This window comes from Pseudorasbora parva, chromosome 19 (assembly GCF_024679245.1).
Source record: "Pseudorasbora parva isolate DD20220531a chromosome 19, ASM2467924v1, whole genome shotgun sequence".
NCBI lineage: Eukaryota > Metazoa > Chordata > Actinopteri > Cypriniformes > Gobionidae > Pseudorasbora > Pseudorasbora parva.
This window is the reverse complement of record NC_090190.1, coordinates 17,923,689-17,933,813: the sequence shown is the minus strand read 5'-3', so window position 1 is coordinate 17,933,813 and position 10,125 is coordinate 17,923,689.

The window sequence follows — 10,125 nt, the reverse complement described above, 5'->3', positions numbered from 1 at the left end:
TCTACAGTCTTACGAAGCCAGCTAAGATGTCCAAGTCACATTTAATTCCAAATATATATATAAATTATATTTAGCATAAAACAGTTTCACCAGGATTTTGTTCGTAAAAAACCCAACAACGACACACACACACACACACACACACACACACACACACACACACACACACACACACACACACACACACACACACACACACACACACACACACACACACACACACACACACACACACACACACACACACACACACACACACACACACACACACACACACACAGACACACAAAACCTTTAAAGATTAAAAGACCATCGTAACTTTCGTGTCATGCTTATTATAAGATTTAAGGCACTGCACATTATTTTCGAGACAATTAATATAATGGCTATGTTTTTGGTGCTTTACTGCCATCAACTGGAGCACTGAAGAGCACAGAGTAGGTAAAGGACAAAATATTATTTAAATTCTTATATAAACTTATAAACATATATATATATATATATATATATATATATATATATATATATATATATATATATATATATATATATATATATATATATATATATATATATATATATATATATATATATATATATATAAACTTATATAAACCTTTTACTCTGAGATTTAATAATGTGCCATACAGTTTTCATTGTTCATGGGCCATTGTTAACTTTTAATTACTTAATGTGCAGTTTGACTTAGTTCATGCTTTCATTTTCAAATGCTGTACAATTGAGCAAATGTGTTTAGTTCTAATTTATGCTGATTTGACAGGAGAACTGGAGATGTTTTATATAAATCGTTAGTAATAATGAAAGTAATAAAGACATGAAACCAAAACTGTTGGGTCATTATTCCCAGCAGGTCAACCCCAGAATTCCCCATATATAGGCTTCTGACTGTCCTGTTTGTCAGTCCTTCTACAAATGCATTCAAATGTACCCTTCATTTGCTTGTGTTAATGACAGCAGCACAATGATCCAGTGAATTTGAATCTGAAACATGAGGAAGAGTTTCAGTTTGACACATGGGGCTTTAATCAGACAACACAGAGAGCCACACAGCTCTGTGCCAGCACAGCTAAAATGGGATGGCACACTGAGCCAAGAAACAGACATCAGTGTTGTGTCATGAAATGAGGCTCTTGTGCAGATGGACCAACATGCTTACAGACGTTCACTTTTCAGTCCTCATTTAATCGCTGTGGTGCCAGGTCTTTTTGGCATTATTTAGGAGAATAAAAGCAAAATGTAATTCTAAGTTAATGTTTGGGCAAATTTGGTTTTAGGGAAAATTATGTGACGGCTGTTTTTGTCACAACATTGTGGTCCAAAGTTGTTGGGATGGTCAATGACAGGGGTCCCCAAACTCAGTCCTGGAGGGCCGCTGTCCTGCAGAGTTTAGCTCCAACCCCAATCAAACACACCTGAACCAGCTAATCAATGCCTTTATAGGACCTATAAGACCTTGATTAGCTGGTTCAGGTGTGTTAGATTGGGGTTGGAGCTAAACTCAGGACGGCCCCCCAGTACCGAGTCTGGGGACCCCTGGTCTATGATATATGAAGTCAATACATTCGTTTTCAGCTGGATCAGCAGGATCCAGATTTTACATTGGCCATTAATTGGAAATCCTAACTAAATAAAGAGATTTTAATATTTTTAATATCAAAGCTGAATTATTTTTGTATAGGCCTAACAATGTGCAAACAGTAATACAAACATATACAGTAAGTTGAATATGAAAACAGACCATTTAAACTGCATACCTGTTTCAAAGGTGTAATTTACTGTACCAGTCTATTGACATGCATGCATACATACATACTATACATACATACTGTACATACATACATACATACATACATACATACATACATACATACATACATACTGTACATACATACATACATACATACATACATACATACATACATACATACATACATACATACATACTGTACATACATACATACATACATACATACATACATACATACATACATACATACATACTGTACATACATACATACATACATACATACATACATACATACATACATACATACATACATACATACATACATACATACATACATACATACTGTACATACATACATACATACATACATACATACATACATACATACATACATACATACATACATACATACATACTGTACATACATACATACATACTGTACATACATACATACTGTACATACATACATACATACATACATACATACATACATACATACATACATACATACATACATACATACATACATACATACATACATACATACATACATACATACATACTGTACATACATACATACATACATACATACATACATACATACATACATACATACATACATACATACATGCTGTACATACATACATACATACATGCTGTACATACATACATACATACATGCTGTACATACATACATACATACATACATACATACATACTGTACATACATACGTACATACATACATACATACATACATACATACATACATACATACATACATACATACATACATACATACATACATACATACACACATACATACATACTGTACATACATACATACATACATACTGTACATACATACATACATACATACATACATACTGTACATACATACACACATACATACATACATACATACATACATACTGTACATACATACATACTGTACATACATACATACTGTACATACATACATACATACATACATACATACATACATACATACATACATACATACATACATACATACATACATACATACATACATACATGCATACATACATACATACATACATACATACATACATACATACATACATACATACATACATACTGTACATACATATATACATACATACATGCATACATACATACATGCATACTGTACATACATACATACATACATACATACATACTGTACATACATACATACATACATACATACATGCTGTACATACATACATACATACATGCTGTACATACATACATACATACATACATACATACATACATACATGCTGTACATACATACATACATACATACTGTACATACATACGTACATACATACATACATACTGTACATACATGCATACATACATACATACATACATACTGTACATACATACATACATGCATACATACATACATACATACATACATACATACATACATACATACATACATACATACATACATACATACATACATACATACATACATACATACATACATACTGTACATACATATATACATACATACATGCATACATACATACATGCATACATACATACATGCATACTGTACATACATACATACATACATACATACATACATACATACATACATACTGTACATACATACATACATACATACATACATGCTGTACATACATACATACATACATGCTGTACATACATACATACATACATACATACATACATACATACATACATATATACTGTACATACATACATACGTACATACATACATACATACATACATACATACATACATACATACATACATACATACATACATACATACTGTACATACATACATACTGTACATACATACTGTACATACATACACACATACATACATACTGTACATACATACATACATACTGTACATACATACATACATACTGTACATACATACATACATACATACATACATACATACATACATACATACATACATACATACATACATACATACATACATACATACATACATGCATGCATGCATGCATGCATACATACATACATACATACATACATACATACATACATACATACATACATACATACATACATACATACATACATACATACATACATACATACATACATACATACATACATACATACTGTACATACATACATACATACATACTGTACATACATACATACATACATACATACTGTACATACATACATACATACATACATACATGCATACATACATACATACATACATACATACATACATACATACATACATACATACATACATACATACATACATACATACATACATACATACATACATACATACATACATACTGTACATACATACATACATACATACATACATACATACATACATACATACATACATACATGCATACATACATACATACATACATACATACATACATACATACATACATACATACATACATACATACATACTGTACATACATATATACATACATACATGCATATATACATACATGCATACTGTACATACATACATACATACATACTGTACATACATACATACATACATACATACATGCTGTACATACATACATACATACATACATACATGCTGTACATACATACATACATACATACTGTACATACATACGTACATACATACATACATACATACATACATACATACATACATACATACATACATACATACATACATACATACATACATACATACATACATGCATACATACATACATACATACATACATACTGTACATACATACATACATACATACATGCATACATACATACATACATACATACATACATACATACATACATACATACATACATACATACATACATACATACATACATACATACATACATACATACTGTACATACATATATACATACATACATACATGCATACATACATACATGCATACTGTACATACATACATACATACATACATACATACATACATACATACATACATACATACTGTACATACATACATACATGCTGTACATACATACATACATACATGCTGTACATACATACATACATACATACATGCTGTACATACATACATACATACATACTGTACATACATACGTACATACATACATACATACATACATACATACATACATACATACATACATACATACATACATACATACATACATACATACATACATACTGTACATACATACATACATACATACATACTGTACATACATACACACATACATACATAGATACATACATACATACATACTGTACATACATACATACATACTGTACATACATACATACATACATACATACATACATACATACATACATACATACATACATACATACATACATACATACATACATACATACATACATACATACATACATACATACATACATACATACATACATACATACATACATACATACATACATACATACATACATACATGCATACATACATACATACATACTGTACATACATACATACATACTGTACATACATACATACATACATACATACATACATACATACATACATACATACATACATACATACATACATACTGTACATACATACATACATACATACATACTGTACATACATACATACATACATACATACATACATACATGCATACATACATACATACATACATACTGTACATACATACATACATACATACATACATACATACATACATACATACATACATGCATACATACATACATACATACATACATACATACATACTGTACATACATACATACATACATACATACATACATACATACATACATACATACATACATACATACATACATACATACATACATACATGCATACATACATACATACATACATACATACATACATACATACATACATACATACATACATACATACATACATACATACATGCATACATACATACATGCATACTGTACATACATACATCCTGTACGTATATACATACATACATACATACATACATACATACTGTACATACATACATACATACATGATTATAAAGACCATATACTTAAAGAATTTTTCTTTAGACATACTAAACCAACATACCAAACATAGGTCAATATAAAAACTGTTTTGTCTTTATACAACTTATTTTCACCATGAACAAACTAAATTAATAATATAAATGTTGAATTTCCTCTTAAGGTAAAACTACAAAAAATGTTGTTAGTCAATGTTTAGTATTTAGTTTGCTTACTATCAATAAAGCTAACTTTATTGTGATGCATTTTTTAAATTATATATTTTCTGTTATGCATAAAAAGAGAAAAACCTCCACAATAATTGCTTCAGTCAGTAAAGCCAGTATGTTCTGCCAGCACTCTGGTGTCAAATTAAAATAGTATTTAAAAAAGTTACATGGCCATTCCAAAATTTATTTGCATTTATCCTTGTTTGTCTCTCTGCTCTCCTTGACCTTATCAAAACAAGCACTTATATAAAATAAGCACTTTTCCACGTTGCTGTGGAATTGAAACGCTCCAAGATCAAATACACACACTCCAAGATCAAATCTGTGTGTACGCACATTTTATAAATGAGGCCCCTGGGATGCATTTTTATGTCAAGACCCACCAGGTGAGAAGCTCTGCTCTAACAGACCTCCACAGATTTCTTTATAAACCAATTATAGATGAAGAAAGACAGAAAAAAGCACTTAAATAATTCTTGAATAAGACCTGTCTGGCCAGATGACAGCTGTCTCTCTCTGCCAGCCATTAAGAGTAATCTCTCTAAAGGAATTCTGGGTAACAATGCCGTAATGCAGCACAGTGACGCACATCACAAACAGAACGCTGACAGCCGCACTTGCCCTGGGTCAGGCGTCAGTTTCTGAGAACCAAATGGTTTAATTCTGCAGGTTATATGCAAAACCTGTACTCTGGTTCAGAATGAGACTGTTTACACAGAGATTCATAGCCTCAGAGAATGTCGTGTTTACCCCTGAGAATGAACGCAGTTGCTTTAGCGTGGATTTACGTAAGCGGGGCAGTGAATGATGCCTTTGTGTGAGTGTTGCAACCTCTCATCAGCTGAAGATGAGGGAGGAACACTGCATTAAGCAGCTTGAAGGGCAAGAGGGCACATATACACACTGTTTTGGGGGAAGGTGATTCATAGAAGGACTTTCGCTGAATTACAGTGCATTGTGTAGAAAAAATACTGCTACATACATCATACAGTGAAAATAAAACAAGACAGTACAGAAAATTCAGGGAAATAGCATTAAATACATTGATACATCTACGGTTGAACTTTTGTGGCCCAACTTATACACAACTTTGTTTGCATAAGCTTTCAAGCTTTCAATTTGTTTCAGTAACACCTGGGACACACTGACCTGAATGTAAATTTTCCACTGAATACCCTGAGAGACCGCAGACTCCAGCACAGGGAGGGATGATCAAGTGATAGTCGTGTACACAGCTGCCTGTGTAACAGGAGAACATTGGGAAGATTTTGAAACAGTCAGATCAACGGTTTAAGGTCTTACTGATGTATAATCAGGGTTCATAAAATTCCAGTCAGCTGACCATATCAGTATATTAGATTAAATGAGGCCAAAACAACAACACCGGTCTCATGTGTGGTTCGTTTTATAGTCTTTCACAGCTTTAGTGTTTTTTTTGTGGTGTTGTGTTCAGTGTGCTGTGTCCACCCAAAAAGAAAATTATAATTTACTCAACCTCTGTATGGTTTAGAACACAAGGGAAAATACTTTAAAGGACAATACAATGGACAAAACATCACAGGCTTTCCTTGTATAAACTAAAAACACAGACATTTGAAAATATATTCCACAGAAGAAATTCATGCAGCTGTGGGATGACATGAAATGATGAATGAATTTCTCTTTTAAGGTGAACTACACCTGTAGAAAAAAAACAGTTAACTTTAGCATGCTTTAAAAATCACTCATTGCTAAATAAATATAGGCTTTAAAATAATATTCGCTAGTGTAAACTGAATGTAATTTAATAGACACTTGATTGCATGTTCACTGAAATTAATTAAACACATCATACAGTTTAGATTTACATTAAATGCAATTAGCTGAACTTTAGAGAGCTTTTTTAAACCTCTTAAGAGTATGTATTCTTTATAATGTCTTTGAAATATGGTTAAAGTACGGTTAACTGCTGAATGTAGCATACTTACAAGCATTTATGATTAACCATGTGAAGTACGTTTATTATGGATGGACAACATGATCACATGAGAATGCGTATCAATTGTATGGGTGTGCAATGTCGTGGAATGTAGGCAAATATTTGTTTTGGTGTGCATATGATATGCAGTTTTCCGCGTGCATGCATATATACACACGACACGCTCCTGGGTAGGATGGGGGTGGGGGTACATGTGCTTTTTTGAGCTTCAAACTCTGGTCTACATCGACGACATCCTGATTTACTCCCGGAGCCTGGCCGACCATCGCCACCACGTTGCGGAGGTCCTGCAGCACCTGAGGGAGTTCACTGCCCCATTCACTGCCATTATAAAGTGGAAGAGTCAGTATATTTATTAATGTAACTCTGATTGTTTTCATCAGAAAGAAGAGTCATAACTAAAGTTAATTTAACTAATCCTTTAAGATTTGAAGTAAGCTACAAATGCACATTCGATACAATTAAGTGCACTTCAATTAAGCTCTCAAGCTTCACTCATTTTTCGCTAACACTTTACAATACGGGTGCACTAATATGCATTAATTCATGCTTAATAATGCACAAATAATCATGAGTTAATGTATGACTCATGAAGAACTAACCCATTTATTAATGATCACTGCATCAGCAACTAATGAAGATTAGTTGTGTAATCTTGAGGCACATAGTCATGTGCCTCAACAAATAAAGTCATAACATAATGATACCTTTATAAATCATTAGCTAATGATTAATTAAAGCAGACAACTGGAAGTTGAAATCCATTGCTTTGACCTGTTGTGGTAATTAACACATTCATTTACATTATTAGTTAATATAATATGTTATTAAGGAATGAATACATTATGACACATTTAACTAATAACAATTGAATGATTACGTAATCTCATGTAGAATCTTCATTAGTTGCTGATGCAGTAATCATTAATAAATGGGTTAGTTCTTCATGAGTCTTACATTAACTCTGTTAAGCATGAATTAATGCATATTAGTGCACCCGTATTGTAAAGTGTTACAGGTTTTTCTCCTAAACGAGACCACTAACCCCACATCCCCTCTACAGATATCAATGTCACTCAGATTTACCAAGATAGAGAAGCCTGCAATTCATTGAACATTTCTCTTTGAATAAAGAGTTGTGCAATGTTATCTGAGCTCTACTTTCTTACTCTATAGGTCAACGACTGTCTATTAGGAATTTTAGAAGAAAAATCTGAAGTTGTGCTTCAATGAAATATACCGGAGAACTTTTAGTCTCAACTTTTAGGATTTAGTCTCCTAAACTGTGAAAGCCCAATTTCCGAGCAACATTTAAGGCTGTGATGATTTGTCCTGCAGTTAATGCATGAACAGTGTTTGGTTTGCAAGTGTTAATATTTTATACTAAAGGTGATCACTGGATGGAATAAATGGCGTCATGGAGGAGTTGTATTTGCAGTGTCATCTCCCCAGCTTGTTAGTCACACATAATGCCCACTCCAGTCCTTCTGCTAGTGGCCTGATGACTCAGGTCTTATAGCGCCACGGCTGTTGGATGTTCTGCTGAAGTGTGACAGTATCCATGGCCTAATCCTTCCTTCCTTCCATCTTTTTTAAAGTCAGCATATTTCCACTCCTTAGTGTCTTTGCTCCATTCATCCATCTGTATCTTTTTCAGGCTCATAGTCTTCCCTCCAGCCTCCTCCCCATCTGTAGGTCAGCTGACTGGATAAATCCAGGTTATTTGTGGTGGCCCAATCTCCGTATAATAGAATTATCACATGACACAGTGTACCATGACACAGCATGTGTGCGCTGCCAGGGTGAACTGACCGTCTAGGGTTCTCAGACATGACATGGAGGTTAAGTGGACAGTGCTAGGTCATTCTTTGATCATTCAAGAACATAGCCTTATAGTACCGTATTAGATCTGGATTTTTATCAACAGAGGTCATTTAAATACATTTTAATGTATCTTTATGTAACTTCTGAACATTTCACCATCTTCCATTGGTCCATAAAAAAAGATTGCCCCGCCTCAAACATATGCCATTGGTTTAGGCAATGTCTCTGTATCAAGTTTGCTAGATTTACACTTTTTTGAAAGGAATAAGACTTTAAATAACCTAATTAAATTACTAT